The sequence below is a fragment of the Cicer arietinum genome, chromosome 7 (genome assembly GCF_000331145.2).
Source record: "Cicer arietinum cultivar CDC Frontier isolate Library 1 chromosome 7, Cicar.CDCFrontier_v2.0, whole genome shotgun sequence".
In the NCBI taxonomy this organism is placed as follows: Eukaryota; Viridiplantae; Streptophyta; class Magnoliopsida; order Fabales; family Fabaceae; genus Cicer; species Cicer arietinum.
Genome location: NC_021166.2, coordinates 62,500,109 through 62,522,491, shown reverse-complemented (window position 1 = coordinate 62,522,491; position 22,383 = coordinate 62,500,109). Strand labels below are relative to the sequence as shown.

At 29.7% G+C, this 22,383-nt stretch overlaps 2 long non-coding RNA genes across 4 annotated transcripts; both read right to left on the bottom strand.

The window, feature by feature from the left end:
* Positions 1 to 9,917: 9,917 nt before the first annotated feature.
* Positions 9,918 to 16,187, bottom strand: LOC105852552 (uncharacterized). Of its 3 annotated transcripts, none has more exons than XR_003474355.2 (5): positions 16,074 to 16,165; positions 13,629 to 14,398; positions 12,743 to 12,837; positions 11,658 to 11,764; positions 9,918 to 10,331 (listed from the first exon to the last, which is right to left on the bottom strand). It is a non-coding gene; the product is annotated as an uncharacterized lncRNA (long non-coding RNA). The 3 variants fall into 3 exon arrangements; XR_012161446.1 differs by having other exon boundaries at positions 13,629 to 14,343; XR_001144457.3 differs by lacking the exon at positions 13,629 to 14,398 and having other exon boundaries at positions 16,074 to 16,187.
* Positions 16,188 to 18,149: 1,962 nt separating this feature from the next.
* On the bottom strand, positions 18,150 to 20,395 carry LOC140921006 (uncharacterized). The gene is made up of 3 exons (XR_012163845.1): positions 20,280 to 20,395; positions 19,725 to 19,890; positions 18,150 to 19,627 (listed from the first exon to the last, which is right to left on the bottom strand). It is a non-coding gene; the product is annotated as an uncharacterized lncRNA (long non-coding RNA).
* Between the last annotated feature and the right edge of the window lie 1,988 nt (positions 20,396 to 22,383).

The following is a 22,383-nucleotide window of genomic DNA, read 5'->3' as shown; positions in this document are numbered from 1 at the left end:
ATATATATATATTAAACATAACTTAACAAATATCTCAAAATATCTAGATATTTGTTAAATTACCATTTCACCGTAACGCATTAAATTCTCCGTAAAGGATTTACCGCACTTAATTTAAATTTATTTATCGACGAGTAATTCTAAATGGTGTCAAAATAACTTTTTGATCCTATAAACTCCAAAATATTATTAACTTTGGCTAAAAAGCCTCCGAGTCAAAATCCAAAATATATAAAATACATAAAGTGTACTTTAAAATTATGGGTCTTACAGAACACTTAGTGGAAAATCTCATAGTTGTGAGAACTGGACGTAGTCCAAGTTGAGTGAATCAGGATATATCAGTGTGTGATATCTCTTCTTTTATCTCTATTTACTTTCAGTCCTTTTGATCATCAAGTTAAATAAATAAGCTAAATTGTTGATTTTAACTAACCAAGAACGTGTTTTGTTTTCTGTTTTCCCAAGCAAGATCAATCAAGAAGTTAAAATAAATTATATAGAACACTATTGAGAATGTAATGTAAAATTATGAAATTAGACTTATTATGCATATTTTCTTAAATACTTTTATAATAAAATAATACTTCATATTAGTGAGCGGAGTTTAATTATAAATTCAACCCCTATTGTAGCTAGAATTGGAACATCGATTATCGTTATTAAACAATTAATTATAATGGGCTAGACTTTCTCATATTGAATCACATATGTGGAATGGACTATGCAACCTTCACAGTTATATATATATATATATATATATATACACACATACACACACAATGATAGTATAAAAGTAACTAAGTATCCTTTTTAATATTCTATTATGCCTAAGTCCAAGTATTTAACGGGATTGCAGTTGAATTAAATAAGTTAATAGAGTTATACAATTATTTTTATAATGCACAAATTATAGAATTAACTTATTAAATATTATGCATTTAGGTATTGGGTAACCAAGATAAGGGGAAAGGAAAATCAACTTAGAAGGATTATGTAGAAGTTTAGTGGATGTTGTATTAGACACGAAATTGTCAAGTTTATGTTTTATGTTTTGTTAATGTGTAGACTTGATTATCCGATACATTAACATATCACCATATATTATATTCTAGATTATTAGTATATGATGTTATATTTTGGTATTATAGTGGTTTGATCTATATCGGAATGCAGGTTAGGGGGTAGTTTTTTAGTCTTGTTAGTGTTGGTCATATGTCTCGTAAATCCTCAAGAAATTGTGTGTGAGTTTGTACCCTAAAACCTAAACCCTAAACAAAAAACCAGAAACCCTAAACCCGAAACATGAAACCCTAACCATGAAACCCAAAACCCGAAACCTAAAAGCCTAAACCTGAAACTCTAAACCATTAACCCTAAACCCTAATCCCGAAATCTTAAATCTAAAATCCAAAACCCTAAACCTACACCCGAAACCCTAAACCCTAACACCTTAAACCATAACACCCTAATAAAAATAGAGATATCAAATAAAGTAATAATTACATCTATATTTGACAATTCTATTTTATTATATGTTATTATTATCTTCGTTATGTAGTTGTGTTTCATAACGAAGATAATAATAACATATAATAAAATATAATTTTCAAATTAAGTAATAATTACATCTTTATTTGACAACTCTATTTTATTATATATTATTATTATCTTTGTTTTGTAGTTGCATTTCCCAACGAAAATATTCCTAAACCCAAAACCTCATACCCTAAACCTAAAACCAGAAACCTGAAACCCTAATCCCAAAACCCAAAACCTGAAAGCCTAAACCTGAAACCCTAATCCCGAAACCCAAAACCCTAAATCCGAAATCCTAAACTCGAAATCTGATACCCTAAACCTACCCACAAAACTCCAAACCCTAAACCCTAACACCCTAATAAAAATAGAGATATCGAATAAAGTAATAATTACATCTATATTTGACAATTCTATTTTATTATATGTTATTATTATCTTCGTTATATAGTTGTATTTCATAACGAAGATAATAATAACATATAATAAAATATAATTTTCAAATTAAGTAATAATTACATCTTTATTTCACAACTCTATTTTATTATATATTATTATTATCTTCGTTTGGTAGTTGCATTTCCCAACGAAAATATTCCTAAACCCTAAACACAAAATCTCATACCCAAAACCCTAAAACCAGAAACCCTAATCCCGAAACCTGAAAGCCTAAACCTGAACCCCTAAACTTGAAACACTAATCCCGAAACCCTAAACCCAAAATCCGAAATCCTAAACCCTACACCCCAAACCCCAAACCCTAAACCCTAACACCTTAAACCATAACACCCTAATAAAAATAGAGATATCGAATAAAGTAATAATTACATCTATATTTTACAATTCTATTTTATTATATGTTATTATTATCTTCATTATATAGTTGCATTTCATAACGAATATAATAATAATATATAATAAAATATAATTTTCAAATTATGTAATAATTACATTTTTATTTGACAACTCTATTTTATTATATGTTATTATTATCTTCGTTTTTTAGTTATATTTTCCAACAAAATTTTTTCCTAAACCCTAATTCTGAAACCCTAAACCTGAAATCCGACACCATAAACCCTACACTTGAAACCCCAAACCCTAAACCACCGTAAACCCTAAAACCTTAAACCCTTCATATAACATTCACTTCTCACGATTCACATTCATATAATAAAATAGAGTTATCAAATAAAGTAATACACACATGGTGTATATATATATATATAAATATATATACACCATGTGGGTAGATATATATATCACGTGATATATATATATATATATATACAATAAAATAGAATTGTCAAATAAAGTAATAATTATCTTCGTTATGAAGTACAACTATAATTGAGAGAAATTGAAATTGAGAAGAAGAGAGAAAAAAATAGAATTGGCAAATAAAAATTAATTATTATTTTATTTGACAACTCTATTTTATTATATGTTATTATTATCTTCGTTTTATAGTTGTTTTTCATTGCGAAGATAATAATAGCATATAATAAAATATAATCTTCAAATAAAGTAATAATTACATATTTATTTGACAACTTTTTTTATTATATGTTATTATTATCTTTGTTTTTAAGTTATACGCCGCAACGACCTAAACCCTAAACCCCAAACCCTATACTTAAATCCTAAACTCTAAACCATAAATGATAAACTCTTAACCCCTAAAATAGTGAACTCAAACATTTTCTTGTTCCTATACTTCACTTCGCTGCCATAACACCACAAACCCTAACACTCTAAAAAGATAGATGTAAAATACAAGTTTTTGATTAAGACAAACACCAAGAAATGTGATCAAAGTTAAAAATCTCAACAACAAGTCAAATAATCGAAGTCAACCATTTTCACACAAATTAAGAGATATATAATGTAAAGGTACATAAAACAATCTAATATTCTTATATTTCAAATGAACATGAGAACCTTTCATTTTAGCATATGCATCAAAAGGATTTTCAAAGTGTCAAAATATATAAATAATGTTTGAAAATAATATTTTTGGCAAAATACAATGTTGTATTCGAATACAACATGGTGTAGTCGAATACGAGTGCAAAGTTAGTAGCTAAAACTGAACATCTGTATTCGAATACGAGACAGTGTATTCGAATACGAGTGTTAAGTCAGTAGCTAAAACTGCACATTTGTATTCGACTACAACTTGGTGTAGCCGAATACAAAACCAAGTTAGTTGCCAAATTCAAACATTTGTATTCGAATACAAGAATGTGTATTCGAATACAAGCTTCAAAATTCAAATAAAATTGAACGTTAAAAGGAAGTGTATTCAACTACACACAAACTGTAGTCGAATACAACTGAAAACAATGCAATTTTTCAATTCTAAAATGGTTCTGGATCATTGCATTTCTACATCAAACCTCTAGGAATGATGGCCACTGATCTGAAGTGGTGTCTATGGAGTATAAATACCCCATAACATTAGTTTAATCAAATTCGATCATACTACAAAACCTTAAACAACTTTGAACAATTTTCTGAAATATTCTCAAAGTTATTTTTTATATTTCAAGTACTTGCATTACATTTTCACATCATTGAGAAAGGTTCTCTAGTATACTTGAAATATTATTGGATTGATATCATTGTACAACTATTATACTCAGTTTCTTAGTCAAGAACATTCGTTAAAAATATCATTGAAATTATTGAAAGTAATACATTTTTTTTATGTATTGTAATCTAAGATAGTGGTGTGCTATCTTAGGAAGTGTGTTAGAAGTTTGTAGTAGAGATCTTAGGGTGGGATTTGTACATATTCAAACAATAGTGGAAAAATCTCTTATTGTGTGCAAGAGGACTGGATGTACCCTTGGTCATAAGAGAACCCAAGATAAGATCGTTGTGTTCATTATTTTTTTTGCCATTTATACTTCACTTTTGCACATGCGACCAAAAAAGTAGGAAAACTAAAAAAAATATAACAATCACTTCGCTCTTGCACATGCGACCAGGTACCGTTACTGCAGAAAGAAAATCTATTTTAGATTCAAGTTCAAATGTCGAATTCAAATGTCGAATTTTGCATCATAGTTCATATGTGGCAGTATCTTTGCATCTAAGTGCATCTAGACACAATAACATCATCTCAATTGACCAAATTTAGAATCATTTAGGCTCAAATAGCAAATCTTGCATCTAAGGTCATCAAGGCACAATATCATCATCCTAATTTGATGAACTTAAGATTGTATAGAATCAAATATCGTGTCCAAGATCATCGAGACACAATATCGTCATCCTAACTTATCAATCATTTAGGATCATTTGTACTGAAATATAAAATTTCCTATCCAATGTTATCAAGGCACAATACCAACATTTCAATTTATTGACTTTACGATTATAATACTCAAATTTAATATTTCACTCCAAAATGGTTGAGGCGCAATATCGTCATCTCTAGTTATTGAAATTAGGATGACCTTGACCCAAATAGAAAATTTTGTAACCAATATCGATCCACAATACCATAACAAGTTTATTAAATTTCATTTCGTTTAGATAAACTTAAATATCAAAAAATTTATCCTAGTAAAGACACAGTACAATCATTCCAACTAGCAAAACAAATTTAGAAACATCTAAGAACAAATATTGCATTTAAGGTCACAGAGCACAACACTATCAGTCCAATTTATTGAACTTAGAATCGTTTAGGCTCAAATAAAATTTGTACCCAAAGTTTGAATGTTCAACATTATCGTCCTAATTTAACGAATTTAGTTTCATCAACAATCAAATATCAAATTTCACATCTAAGATCAATGAGGCACAATTCATCGAATATAGGATCATGTAGGTCAAATATCATATTTGGCATCCATGGTCATTGAGACACCATCATTCCAACTTAACAAATTATCGAGGCGCAATATCGCCATCTAAATTTATAGAATTTCATGTCAATAAGACTCAAAAGTCAAATTCGCATCCAATGTCGTCTAACCACAAAATCATCGTCCCAATTTGTCGAACGTAGGAGGACCATTTACAAAACTTTGCATCAAACAATATCGAGACAATTTATCGAATTTAAACCTTATAAGGACACAATACCATCATCCCAATTTATTGAATTCATGATCATATCCTCACATATAAATTTTGCATCCAAGTTCATCGAAGCTATGGCAGAATACCATAATCTAAATTTATCAAATTTTAAATCAATTAGACTCAAATTCAAATTTTGTATCCAACGTCATTGAGGGAGAATTATATCATCCCAATTTTTTGAATTCAACATCATCTAGCCTTAGATATCATATTTTTGCGTCAAGGGCATCAAGACACAACAACATCATCCCAATTTACCAAATTTAGAATCATCTAGACTCAAATATCAAATCTTGCATCTAAGATCATCGAGACACAATATCATCATCCTAATTTACCGAAATTAAGATTGTCTAGAATTAAATTTCGTATCCAAGGTTATCGATGAACAATATCGTCATCCTAATTTATCAATCATTTAGGATCATCTAGACTTAAATATAAAATTTCGCATCCAAGGATATCAAGGCACAATACATCTCAATTCATTGACTTTAAGATCATATTACTCAAATATAATTTTTTACTGCAAAATTGATAAGGCACAATATTGTCATCCCTATTTATTGAAATTAAGATCACTTAGACTCAAATAGCAAATTTCGTAACCAATATTGAGGCACAATACCATAAAATCAATTTATCGAATTTCATTTCATTTAGGCAAACTTAAATATTCACTATCAAATTCCACATCTAGGTTGATCAAAGCACAATATCATAATCCTCACAATTTATCAAATTTAGGATAGTCTACAAGGCTCAAATATCAAATTATCTTGATTTGCCAAATAACTAATAAACAACTTTGCATAAAAGACCCGTTACCACTTGTTTTTCTTTGTAGTATGAAAGCTTATTCAATAAGAACTTTTGTTTCTCTTCTTAGCTTGTTTTATAAATTTATTCATTATTCTGAATAGAAAGTTAGTAGCCTTACTGTCTATCATTGCACACAAAAATTATTTTACAGTTTGATCTATATCGTATTTGTTATCTAAAATGAAGAAAGGAAAACTTTAACTGTTTAGTTTGTAAATAAAAATTCAAAAGAATTGATGAAATTGAATAAGTATTTGTCTAGTCAAATATAACACATGGAAAAGCAGGATAGTGAACTATAGTATTATACTGACACATGTGCAAAGTGCAAACCCAAGTAGTAAATAGTTTAACTCTCAGAGACAAAGTCTTATGTGTCCGACTTCAAACCCATAGACAAAACCTTTAATATAATGTGTAACCCAAGTACTAAATAATTTAAGGCATGTTGGATTAGGTAGACACAAAACATAAAACATGTTTAAAATGAGTGAGAATCCAAATGTTTTAGTTTTTAGTCCTAACCTGAATGAGCAACGAGCAATCAAAGCATATGATTTCCACTTGACCCGTAGAAATGAAAGTAAGAAAGGTAAAAAAATATAATTACCACTTCACTTTTGCACATGCGACCAAAAAAGTAGGAAAACTAAAAAAAATATAACAATCACTTCGCTCTTGCACATGCGACCAGGTACCGTTACTGCAGAAAGAAAATCTATTTTAGATTCAAGTTCAAATGTCGAATTCAAATGTCGAATTTTGCATCATAGTTCATATGTGGCAGTATTTTTGCATCTAAGTGCATCTAGACACAATAACATCATCTCAATTGACCAAATTTAGAATCATCTAGGCTCAAATAGCAAATCTTGCATCTAAGGTCATCAAGGCACAATATCATCATCCTAATTTGATGAACTTAAGATTGTATAGAATCAAATATCGTGTCCAAGATCATCGAGACACAATATCGTCATCCTAACTTATCAATCATTTAGGATCATTTGTACTGAAATATAAAATTTCTTATCCAATGTTATCAAGGCACAATACCAACATTTCAATTTATTGACTTTACGATTATAATACTCAAATTTAATATTTCACTCCAAAATGGTTGAGGCGCAATATCGTCATCTCTAGTTATTGAAATTAGGATCACCTTGACCCAAATAGAAAATTTTGTAACCAATATCGATCCACAATACCATAACAAGTTTATTGAATTTCATTTCGTTTAGATAAACTTAAATATCAAAAAATTTATCCTAGTAAAGACACAGTACAATCATTCCAACTAGCAAAACAAATTTAGAAACATCTAAGAACAAATATTGCATTTAAGGTCACAGAGCACAACACTATCAGTCCAATTTATTGAACTTAGAATCGTTTAGGCTCAAATAAAATTTGTACCTAAAGTTTGAATGTTCAACATTATCGTCCTAATTTAACGAATTTAGTTTCATCAACAATCAAATATCAAATTTCACATCTAAGATCAATGAGGCACAATTCATCGAATATAGGATCATGTAGGTCAAATATCATATTTGGCATCCATGGTCATTGAGACACCATCATTCCAACTTAACAAATTATCGAGGCGCAATATCGCCATCTAAATTTATAGAATTTCATGTCAATAAGACTCAAAAGTCAAATTCGCATCCAATGTCGTCTAACCACAAAATCATCGTCCCAATTTGTCGAACGTAGGAGGACCATTTACAAAACTTTGCATCAAACAATATCGAGACAATTTATCGAATTTAAACCTTATAAGGACACAATACCATCATCCCAATTTATTGAATTCATGATCATATCCTCACATATAAATTTTGCATCCAAGTTCATCGAAGCTATGGCAGAATACCATAATCTAAATTTATCAAATTTTAAATCAATTAGACTCAAATTCAAATTTTGTATCCAACGTCATTGAGGGAGAATTATATCATCCCAATTTTTTGAATTCAACATCATCTAGCCTTAGATATCATATTTTTGCGTCAAGGGCATCAAGACACAACAACATCATCCCAATTTACCAAATTTAGAATCATCTAGACTCAAATATCAAATCTTGCATCTAAGATCATCGAGACACAATATCATCATCCTAATTTACCGAAATTAAGATTGTCTAGAATTAAATTTCGTATCCAAGGTTATCGATGAACAATATCGTCATCCTAATTTATCAATCATTTAGGATCATCTAGACTTAAATATAAAATTTCGCATCCAAGGATATCAAGGCACAATACATCTCAATTCATTGACTTTAAGATCATATTACTCAAATATAATTTTTTACTGCAAAATTGATAAGGCACAATATTGTCATCCCTATTTATTGAAATTAAGATCACTTAGACTCAAATAGCAAATTTCGTAACCAATATTGAGGCACAATACCATAAAATCAATTTATCGAATTTCATTTCATTTAGGCAAACTTAAATATTAAAATTTATATTCAAGTAAAGTACGATCATTCCAACTATAAATCATAGGAACATATAAGAACAAATTATGCATTCAAGATCACAGGGAACAACACCATCATCCTAATTTATTGAACTTAGAATCATTTAGGCTCACATAAAAAATTTACCCGAAGTCTAGAGGCTCAACGCTATCATCATAATTTAACAAATTTAGGTTCATCAAATATCAAATTTTGAGGCATGGTATCATCATCTCAATCTATCAAATACATGATCATGTAGGTCAAAAATCATATTTGGCATCCAAGGTCAATGAGTCACCAACATTCCAATTTAACAAATTAGGGACATCTAGGTTCAAATATTGAATTTTGCATCCAATATAGCTGAGGCGCAATTTCATCATCTAAGTTTATAGAATTTCATGTCAATAAGACTCAAAAGTCAAATTCAAATTCATGGTCATGTAGGGACAAAACCATCAACCTAATTTATCAAACTTAGGACCATTTAGACTTAAATATCATATTTTACATCCAATTTCAAGATGTAACATCAATCTATCGAGGCACAAAACCATCATCCTAATGTATCGAGGCAATTTACCATCATCGCAATTTATCGAATTCAAGATCATATAGGCACACAAAACCATCATCCTAATGTATTTAATTCAACATCATATCCTCACATATAAATTTTGCATCCAAGTTCATTGAAGCACCATACCGTAGTCCGAAAATCAAATTTTACATCTAAGGTGATCAAAGCTTAATACGACCATCATTCTCTTAATTTATCAAATTTAGGATAGTCTATTAAGCTCAAACCCTAAGACCATCTAGGCTCAAATATTTACAGTTTGATCTATATCGTATTTGTTATCTAAAATGAAGAAAGGAAAACTTTAACTGTTTAGTTTGTAAATAAAAATTCAAAAGAATTGATGAAATTGAATAAGTATTTGTCTAGTCAAATATAACACATGGAAAAGCAGGATAGTGAACTATAGTATTATACTGACACATGTGCAAAGTGCAAACCCAAGTAGTAAATAGTTTAACTCTCAGAGACAAAGTCTTATGTGTCCGACTTCAAACCCATAGACAAAACCTTTAATATAATGTGTAACCCAAGTACTAAATAATTTAAGGCATGTTGGATTAGGTAGACACAAAACATAAAACATGTTTAAAATGAGTGAGAATCCAAATGTTTTAGTTTTTAGTCCTAACCTGAATGAGCAACGAGCAATCAAAGCATATGATTTCCACTTGACCCGTAGAAATGAAAGTAAGAAAGGTAAAAAAATATAATTACCACTTCACTTTTGCACATGCGACCAAAAAAGTAGGAAAACTAAAAAAAATATAACAATCACTTCGCTCTTGCACATGCGACCAGGTACCGTTACTGCAGAAAGAAAATCTATTTTAGATTCAAGTTCAAATGTCGAATTCAAATGTCGAATTTTGCATCATAGTTCATATGTGGCAGTATTTTTGCATCTAAGTGCATCTAGACACAATAACATCATCTCAATTGACCAAATTTAGAATCATCTAGGCTCAAATAGCAAATCTTGCATCTAAGGTCATCAAGGCACAATATCATCATCCTAATTTGATGAACTTAAGATTGTATAGAATCAAATATCGTGTCCAAGATCATCGAGACACAATATCGTCATCCTAACTTATCAATCATTTAGGATCATTTGTACTGAAATATAAAAAAAGTAATTTCAATTAAAAAAAGTAATAAAGTAGTTTATATTTATGAATGAATTTCATATATTACTTATGTTTTGGTGATTCACAAAAAGGTTTGTAGCCACTTAATGAAAGGAATCATAAAATGCTCAAAACAAAAAGAGAAAGTTGTGGATGTCTTTACAATGCCTAGCAAATCAAGTATTCATATATCAAATCCCTAAATAAATAAATCAATCCATTGATTTATCATTTCGGCTTCCTCAACTGATCCTACATTTGAACTATTTTCCAGCTTGAACCTCAATGACTATTTTAAATTTATGTGTCATCAAAGTTATAAACTATAAGACATCAAATTAAAAATCTTGTTATAAATAATATATATATATATATATATATCAAAATACCATTGAAGATTTGAAGGACTTGAATATACCAACAGAACCGAGGAATTAAGCAAAACAAGCATAACACAACATAATCAAATCCATTGAATAAACATATTTATATAACTGGGAAAAAACATCAGTTTGTAGCATTCGCCACACAAAATGAACAATGATTAAAGAATGATTCTCATTTCTAAATTCTAAAACAAGCAACTATCCTCTTCACAATACTAAACCAACTATGTTGACAACTATAATTATATACATTATTTTTAAAAGAATTAGCTGATGATTAATTCAACAGCTATAATGAGAGGGGAGAGCTACTTTGAAAGGAACAAACATCCAGTCTTTAGCTTAATTATTCAGTATACATATTTATTTTCTATATGTATACTCTATTCAACGGGCTTATTCAATAAGCTATTTAGCTCTTTAGTACTCAGATGAAGTCGAGCAAAGAAAAAGATATTCTACAAAAAAACTAAAGCATAAAAAGTATGCAGAAGTACAAAACTAGCAAGGTACTATTGATAAAAATAATACGAGATATGAGAGAGTATGGGATCTGATACGTATTTCAAGAGAATTTCCAAAAAAATTATTTGTCATTGACTATATCAAAAATTGTGTACCTCATTACCACACTTCAAGCCTGTGCACCTAATCTTCCGTTGCAAATCAGAATCAAGCTTAGTGAGCATAGAGCCCAACCCAACGACACAACCTCTACTTCAAACTCCTATTCACAGACCAATATGTTTGCACAATGATATCATAATCAGAGGAAATATATGGTAACATCAATACAGTGGCATGAAAATTGTATCAGCATAAGATCTATGACGCATAGGTACGGTACTAGTATCAGGTACTGGTACGAGTACGTGATATGGTATTTTTTTTTTTTTTTAAATTAAGGTATGGATACATCAATGAAAAACATTAATTTTTTTATATAATTTAACTAAGAGAGTTAAATTGTTCAATTCAGAATACAAAATCAAAATAAATGTCTAAAAAATCACAAATTGTGTTCGATTACAATAACAAATAAACAAATAATATTATATTAATATATAACAAAATCATGAATTTCACTCGAAATAAAATAAATAAAACCAGAATACCCACAAATAACAAGTACCAGTACCGGGTAAGCACCCAGTATGGGTACTTCACCATTTTAGAAGTACTCCATGCTTTATAGCATAGGGAATGTTTCAGCCATTATTTCGTATATAAAATGCAAACAATATCCCAATCATCTTCCACATCATTAATTAGAACAACATATAAAATGACAATAGGTATTTAACTCTACAGCCAATACCTGGACATATGCTTTCCCCATTCTTTCAACAAATATTGAATAAAAGTCACAAACCAAAGGTAGGTAGGTGGCAGTTCACAATTTTATGCTCCGAGACCGTGTAGATCAGATCAAAAAATATTGGGTAGCTGTTTTTATCAATTTTAAGGCAGACATATTTGGTGACAATTTGGTTTGATGAAGCCGAAATGCATATATTAGTCTATGCATAACTCATAATATTTCGGAAGTCAACGTGATGACAGGCTAATAGGGTATAATAAAGACTGATTTAAATTAAGACCATTTTACTAAAAGTAACGGTATATGTTTAATTATTTATGTAACAACTCATTCATATAAAGAATGTTATATAGAAAGTTAGAGTTGATTATAAAGAATACTGACCAGTAATTCCTTTGATGAATTTGTCTAAGTAGTCTTTCATTCTTAAACTCCAAGTTCACAACACTACACTGATCATCATCAACTCCAATTTTGCTCTGAGCATAATCAAGAATAGCAATAGTAAAACATTTTCAGCACCCCAAAAGCAATGGTAAGAAAAGGGAACATGTAAAAGGAAGTGAAAGGAAGATTAACCAATTAACAGAATTCTAAGATAGTATTTAGGGTAACCATTAATACTGTAATTAGAACTCCTTTATTAAATCCTTTTTGTAATCATAGAGCTCTTGTTGTCTGCCTATAATTAGAACCCTTGGATATGATATAAAATACATCATGAACCTATACCAAAGAGACAATTGAGCACACAAGGGTAAAATAAAACAAAATACAAAAGGTAACAAAAAAAAAAAGCATTGAAAAAAAACTGAATATGCATCTGAAATTTAAGTGACAGAATTTGCAACTTTAGATCGATTGTCACAGAAGAACACAATTCCAATTGCAAAACACCTATATAAAAAAATTTATTAACAATAACAAACATCAAGACTTCCAACTTGCACATATCCCTTCTTCCACACGTTACTTGATATGCGCAAATTTCAATTTTTAATTGTTAGGGTCACACTATCCATTCTGCTGCCTTCCTCAATTGGCACACTATCTTTTCCTCTGTTTCTTAGATAGTTCAATTTTTTCATCAATAAGAAAAAAAAGTGTCATAGTATCCTAATAGAAAGTTCATGATCAACCTCTTCAAAGTTCAAACAATTATTCAATCTGATAACCAAATAAAGTAATGTGATTTCACAGCATATTACTAAAATAAGCATTTAACTTATTTTAAAAGCTAAGCATTTAACTTATAGCTCAAACTACTAACAGAGTGACTTCATGGCCTCATCAACATTCTTCTTTAAACAATATGAATGAATGTATAACTGCCTCTTATGTATCAAGACTGAACCCAGCCCGTTTCAATTGTGACATAACAACACTGGCATCACCTATCCTTCCAGCCCGTTTCAACTGTAACATAACAACACTGTCATCACCTATCCTTCCAGCAATGCTTAAGCCAGATACCAAACTGCATGTAAACAATTGCATCCGGTCAGCATCCAGAACTCAACATCTCATCAAAATATTGCATGGCTTTATCAATATTGTTCACACCACAGAATGCAGATATCAGAACAGTATAAGTAACAACGTTTCCTTTCAGCTTTGCCTAACCCATCAATCAAGCAATTATATGGAACAATGTTTGGCCTATTTTTCTTCTCAGTTTTCCTCTATGCCAGAAAACTCAAACCATCTTCTTCCCTCCCAACTTTACTAAGTTTGTCAATCAAAGTATTATACAAGACCACATCATGTTCCACACCAATCCTATTATTTTCTCCATTACCTCTCAATTTATCAAATACCCTCAACGCCTCATCGATCCTCCTAGCCTTGCATATCTGATTAATAATAATACCAAAGGTTATAACACTGGATCCGTATTTTCGTTTCTTCCATCTCTGCCAACAGTTAAATGATCTTTTGAATCTCTTTGCCTTTCGAGCCCGTCAACAAGGCATTGCAAGATGCCGCTTCAACAGGACAACCCAATTTCATCACACCACCCAAGGTCATTGAGGCACAATACTGTCATCTCAAATGATCGAATTTAATGTCATATAGACTCAAATATTAAATTTGTGTCTAAGATCATCGAGGCACAATATTGCCCATCCAATTTCAATTTCAAATGAATAAAAACTCATATTGAAGGCCAAATGTAGGGTCAAGATCCAATTACATATGAATAAAAAATTCATATGGCAAGCCACATTTTGTGTCAAGAATTCATCTTGTAATTAAATATCAGATTTTCCAATCATACTATCCCAATTTCATTTCATATGAATAAAAGATTTACATTGCAAGCCCATTTTAGATCAAGAATTCATCTCGTAATTAAACTTCGGGTCATCCAATCATATTATCTCAAATTTTCAATTCTATTTCATATGAGTAAAAAATTCATATTGAAGACCACATTTATGGTTAAGAATCTATCTCATAATTAAATTTCATATTTAATAAAAAACTCATATTAAAGGTCACATTTAGGGTCAAGAATCTATCTCGTAATTAAACTTCAAGTCATCCAAAAATGCTATCTCAATTTCTTTTCATACGGCTAATATTGCAAGCCATATTTTAGGTCAAAAGTTCATCTCGTAATTAAGTTTCGGGTCTTCCAATCATACTATCTCAATTTCATTTCATATGAATACAAAATTCATATTGCAAGCCACATTTTGGGTCAAGAATTATCTCGTGATTAAATTCCAAATAATTCAATCATACTATCTCAAATTCTCAATCTCTTTTCACATGAATAAAAAATTCATATTGAAGGCCACATTTACGGTCAAAAATTGGATCATCCAAAAAATATTATGGCAATTTCATATGAATAAAAAATTTATATTGCAAACCACATTTTGGGTCAAGAATTCATCTCGTAATTAAATATATGGTCATCGAAACATACTATATCAGATTCATTTCATATGAATAAAAAATTCATATTGAAGGCCACATATAACTCAAGAATTTATCTAATAGTTAAATTTGAGATCATCCAAGCATAGCGACATTTCAATTTTTATTAACCTTCTCAATTAAGAATAATCAAGAATCATCAAGATTATACATTCTTGGATAATCAATTATAATGCGTTAATGTTGCAAACAAAAACCTACCCCAAAACATTTGTGTCAAACACAGTTTTGGAGACAAAGAATGTTTGCTCAATAGAAGAAGGGAATCAATAGATCAGTAACCAAAGGATAATGGGTTGAAAATGAAATAAGGAGAGATTCATATCTCTCTTTCAAATGAAGCAATGAATCCAAATAACAAAGTCGTCTGTGACTTCGTTGCCATCTTTTTACGGCACCAATTCAAATCAGAATTCTAGGGTTCGAATGACCAAGATTCATAGAGATCGGGCGTTCTTGGTTGAATTTCAAGAACAGGAACGAGAACGGAAACCTTTATACTTTATTTTGTATCATCATCTCTCTCTTTCTTGTGACTATGCGATCAACTTTTTTTTGGCACCAATTCAAATCAAGATTTCTAAGGTTTGAATTTCAAGAATATCGTTACCGTCAATGTCGCAAGGAATTAGAAGAAAAAAAATTGGCTCAAAACATCAACACCAAACATGAAGATGATATCGGTCGAATCGATTAATGCAGAAGATTGAAGATTGATAGGGAAAAAAAGAGATATCGAATTAAAGCGATTAGGTTTGAGAGCACACACCTCTGTTTTTCTTTTTCTGGTTCCGTCAGAATAATTGAATTCAACACAGAAGATTCTATTTTTTTAGATTTCAGTCTTACGCCTCTTTTTCTCCCACTGATAAAGCAAACACAAGCTTTGTACTGGTCCAACCCATTTATAAGGTTAAAGTCGGGGTATTTTTTAAATCGGTTAAAAACATTAAATCGTATTTATATTTATATTTTATATAATATAATATTTATAAAAGTATTTATCCTTTCAAAAAAAATATTTATAATATTTTTTGGGGATATTTGTAATATTTTATTGCATTCAAAATAAAAATAAAGTAATATATAATGTAATTTTTATTTTTGACAATTTGAAAAATAAATAGTTATAGTTAAAAAAAATTGTTATTGCTATAAATTTAGACAAAATTATATTGAAGGTCGTTTATCTGATTGATTTTTATCACTTATCATTTTTTTTTTCACATAGGTTCCTATATTTTTATAAATGTTTATAATTTATCAGTAAATTTTTTTTTTCTTTCTCACATAAACATTTACGACTTAAACTAGAATACATTATTATTTTTTAGGAAAGATTGACAATATGACGGATCTTTTACAAAAGACCTGAATATAATTTTCCTATAATATATTATTATAATTGAAGGATATGCACGCAATCAAAAAAAATTAAAGGATATGCAAATGTGAGGTGTTATGATATAGTAATGCATTCTAATTGAGTGTTTTTTTTTTACATTAATGATAATTTCATTAAATAAAATCTAACAACAAATCAAATGTAATGACAACATAAATATAAGGTCGAGTCTCTTCAATCTACATACTCGAATTATAAAAAAACATATTTAGCTAAATACTGGCATCATGCCTAATATATAAAAAATTTAAACTATAAAAGTAAACATTAAAATTAATACAATTTCCAATAATAGAACCAACGTATGAATTTTTAGTTTCAAATCGATCCAAAAAATAATAAATTCAACCAAAATAATAAAAAATAGATATCTTTTTCGATATGTTTAGGCTATTATGTATAAGAAGGTTCGATTTAGTTTTTAATCTACATAACTAAAACCAAATCGAAATGTAGTGCAAATATTAATTTAGCAACCAATTATTTTTATTACTACTACTAAAAAATTCAAGATTAATTGTGTTCCTTAAATTTTAGTAGTTGTATTTTAAATTGCAACCATTGGAATTGTTGAGATACCTATTATCCAAAATTAAAATACCTTTTGTCTAGAAGGTTGTGTTATTGTATGTCGTGTTAAATTTTTTTGTCTCATCTTCTTCATTTGTTCCTTTTCACCAACTCTCTCTCCAACTAGGAAATAAATAAATCATCGTCTTAATGATAATAATTTAAATAAAAATTACAAGGAATAAAAATATGTTAAATTTTAAAATAGAGAGCTACAATATTAGCTTTTTGCGTTTCGAATTTAGAATATCATCCCATATTAAAATTACGTAGTTAATGTCAGATGTATTAAAGATGTAACTAGTTAATAGTCAGTTAGTTTTTAATTATTAGTTAGTTACTCACTTTTTATATAAGTGAAAAGTGATATATTCCTTATTTCAAAATATATATTGGATTGTCGCATAACTTTTTTTTTTTTTTTGCGAACAACAAGACATTCTAATTTTAAATTAAAACAAATGACTTACAATCAGAAAAGACACCAAAAATATGTGGGATATAGTCCAGGCAAGTCCTTGTGCCAATAGTTTTAGCTAATTTTGTCAACTTATGGGCCTCTACATTATTTTGTCTACCAATAAAACTAACAGAAGCATGTATAAAACAACACATCAGATCATTACAATCATTAATTAGAGTCTCTATAGAGACAATGCATCTTCTTCCTTGCAATCTGTCCAATACAACATGTGCATCCAATTACACTAAGGTTTTTTGAATTAAATTGAGAAATATGATATCTTAAATTAGTTATAAAAGTTTGTATTTCCTTAAAAATATATCTTCTTTATTCGTTGTACCAAAAGCAAAAACAAAAATCTAGTATAAATAACTATATATGTTATTTTGGAGTTTAAAATGTCACAGAAGCCCCGCTTTGTTAGATGATATTGGGAATGAGAGTTATCATTTGTATTTTATTTATTTTTTTAGAAACAATTTTTTGTATGAAAATCATACAAGTACTGCTAAGTTTTTAAAATTAAATTAATAAATTATAGTTAAATCAAGTTTATTGAGATTGCACTGTCTTATATGAGGAACAAGTCTAAAATATTTCATTTGTATTTTAGCATAGGTCTTTGGAAGCAAGCGACAAGATATTCCAAAATCAAAAGTTTCAATAAAATAGAAAGGCAAGATGGAAAAGAAAATAACATATCAAAGAGGAACAAACCTGAATTAGTAATTCAACCATATTCTTCTTCCTCATGTTCAATTGCATAACAAAAACAAATAGAAGGGTCACTTTTGGGAATTCATGTGACGAGGAACATGTCTCAGTTACCTAAGCACAATATTTAGTCAAAGAAAGGGGGAAGTAATGGAAATGAACCAAACTTCTATATCCAGTAACGTTGAATTCCATTGAACTGTGTGCAACAAGTTACCTTTATCCGGGAAAAAAACACTAAAATAACTCCAAATAATTGCAATTAAGTTCAACACCCACATACAATAGAAAAATGTTCAGTTCTTTTTTTTTTTTTTTAAATATTATTATCAACAATATAACTGAGATACATATTGATTCCATAGTATCTGCATAAAATCAACAATTATGATTATTCATGACATAAAACCAGTTTAGTTAATTATCAAGAAACACTTGTAGAAACATATATATTAAAAAACCCTAACTTTTCTCGTAAGTTGAAATAAGCTTATGTATCTCAAAGTTTTTGAAAAGCTCTCCCTTTCAACTTCTCCATAAACATCTACAAGTTTACAATAACTTTTTCGTAACAACAAAAGGTTTTCTGTGGTTAGGCGAGGTTAGCTACATTTTACGAATATCAAGGTATGTCGTTATATTCTTCAATTGATTAAAAATATTATACAAATTTAAAATCATGATTATAATATATATACGGATAGATCCCATGTATGGTGAGGGTGTTCATCTGCCCACCCTGAACTTTGAAAAGTTGAACCAATACCTCCTATTTTCTATTTTTACATTTTGACAACCTTAGATTTTTTTTTTTTGTACCTTAAATCCAACAGACCTAAAATCTGAAAGTACTATCATTTTTTTTTTGCATATGAGGTACATTCACACACAACACGCACACATAAACTGCAGTAAAAGAATGAAGTAACATTTTACCTGAGCAATGGTCTTAATTTGGAAGTACTTAGACCAATTTCGCCAGAGTGTATTTCTACCATCATGAAGTATCAAACATAAAAATCAAGCCATTTTTCTCAACATAGAAAAACAAATAAACAAATAAAAATAGCTTTTTTTATGGATAGGCAGGGAGATAGTCAAAAACTGTAAGCAACTAAGAATAGACTCACATTTGTACCAATAAGCATATGAGCAGAAGTAGAGACACCAGCTGCAACAGACAGGACCAATGGCAAGCTAGATGAGTAAAGTAGCCAAAAATAATATGTGGAGAAGGTAAGAAAGCAAGACAAGAACATGTACCATACCAACTACTGTATTGAGTAGGTTGGAGGATCAATTGAAGACCATATTTCGATAAATGTGGTCAAAATCAGCATTTTACCAATTAACAGCTTTCAAGTGTGCAGCCAAGTGACAATTGACAAAGCACATTATCATGTCATAGACTCTAATTCTCATCCCCACTCCTCCCTGCATAATCAATTTTTGCCATGCAAGTGTTCATTACAATGAAGAGGAAAAAAGTTCATAAGTTAAATAAATTTATTGATGCATTTTCTTTATTTCGATCACAACCTAGAGTTTCTACAAATAACATCAATAATAATGACTATTACTATAGACATTTCGGAGTCACGATAAGGTAGGTTAAATTTATCCCCAAAAGGAAGAAAAAAAATGAAATCATCCAAATCATACTTGCATACAAACAAATAATTGTCAAGCACAACAAAGGAGGGTAATTAATTATTTCAATAACAATGGTTTAAGAAAAACTGCACAAGCATTCCATCCAAGCATTGTGCAATAAACATTAAAGTCAATCTTTGTTTGTCATTGTTATTAAAACTGAGCCATACCAGCCAATTGAATAAGGAGTCATTTAATCCAAAATAAAATAGCGAAGTTTATAACATTGAGAACTGGTTGAACAAATTCAAAATCTTATCAAAACTAGATGAAAACTGGTGTGAAGAACCAATTTGGGCCAGTCAGTTTCTATTTATTTATTTTTTGTATGTTTAATCAATTAAAATTATGAGAATTGTACCGAGCACCTCCCCACTTTTACCTCACACCCCCCAACTATAAGTAAAAGACCATACTGCCCCTAATTTTAATTATAAAACCCTAAAAAAAATACACTTTCCTTTTTTCACCCATTTATTCGAAACTCTGAAACATCCGATTCTCCCACCCTACCAAATATTTGAACCTTTCATACATTCGAAGTGAAAAAGTAAGGAAATTTCGAACCTTTCCTTGAATGTCAAAGCTTCGAAGCATGATTTTTTTCAGATTTTTCTAGACATTCGAAACTTTCGTTGAATGTCAAACTTTCGAAGCCTTTTTTTTTCTTCAGATTTTTCCAAAGTTTCGAAACTTTCTTTGAATGTCAAACTTTCGAAGCATGTTGTTTCCATAAATATTCAACCTTTCGAACCTTTCGTTGAACTTGAAACTTTCGAAGTTCAAAAGTTTCGAAGGTTTCGTTGAAGGTGAAATATTTGAAATGTAAAAGGTTCGAGCATTCTGAAAGATTCAAAAAATCACGTTTCGGAACTTTGAGATTGTTGCAAAGTTCCGAAAATATTCGAAAGTTTGGTTTCCCAGTGAAAGTATCGAAATGTTTTTTGGGTTTTTAAATTTTTTTTTCATTTGTTTTTAATATTGGTATATTGATATATTGCAGTGCCTAGAATGAGAGGTGCCTTTGGTCAGATTATTTGTAACATCATAGGTGACAGACGTGATGGTGTAGAGAGAATTCCACCAACAGCATCGAACAGACGACGCAACGAAGCAAATCGTCCAATTAGACAGCATCGTCGAAGACAACAGGAGGTCCAGGATGATGTTGACTCCACCGAGCATGCACATATGGAGGAGGATGTCCCTCAGCCGCCACAGATGGAGCAGACCGCTGATGATATTCCTGATACTTCTGCACATCCTGATGATGATGAGTTAGATGATACTGATGAGTCGGATGATGCTGCTGATATTGATGATCAGGATCAGCAGACCGGATTTCCCGGATGACCGACGGTGACATCTCTATTGACACAGTACGAGCATCACGTGGTTCAGAGGTTATGGGAAGGAGAGGTATTAAATTAATTTATTTTATATTTAATTATTTGTGTTTAAGTTTATTAAATTAAATGAATGTTTATATAAATGTTTAATTATATTTATTTTACATTTATAATTAATTATAAATTAATATAAATGTTTAATTATATTTATTTTACATTTATAATTAATTATAAATTAATATAAATGTTTAATTATATTTATTTTACATTTATAATTAATTATAAATTAATATAAATGTTTAATTATATTTATTTTACATTTATAATTAATTATAAATTAATATAAATGTTTAATTATATTTATTTTACATTTATAATTAATTATAAATTAATATAAATGTTTAATTATATTTATTTTACATTTATAATTAATTATAATGCGACTCTCCTTCACATATCACCGCATGGTAAATTTTTTGATGCACATTTGAATATGAATACTAATAATGCTGGTACTTAGGTGCAACATGGGAGGAAGCATGTGCTGAGATTAGTTATAATAAATGTGCCCAATATAGATTGCAATGGTTGCGTGATTTGTATAACTCTCTCATTCAAACTAACCAGTTTGAGTGTGCGGCTAGAACGTATCTGTTGCATTTAGTTGGTTGCACTATTTTCGCCGATAAAATACATACGCGTGTTGAGGCGAAATACATTACTCTTTTTATTGATTTACATCGTTGTCGAGACTACTACTGGGCTTCCGCAGCATTGGTTTCCCTTTATGACAACTTGAGAGATGGAGATGTCCACGACACTCGACAGCTGGGAGGTTACATGAGCCTACTACAGGTATATCATTTATATTAAGTTGTGTCATTTATTTATTTAATTATTAATTTAATTATTAATTTAATTATTA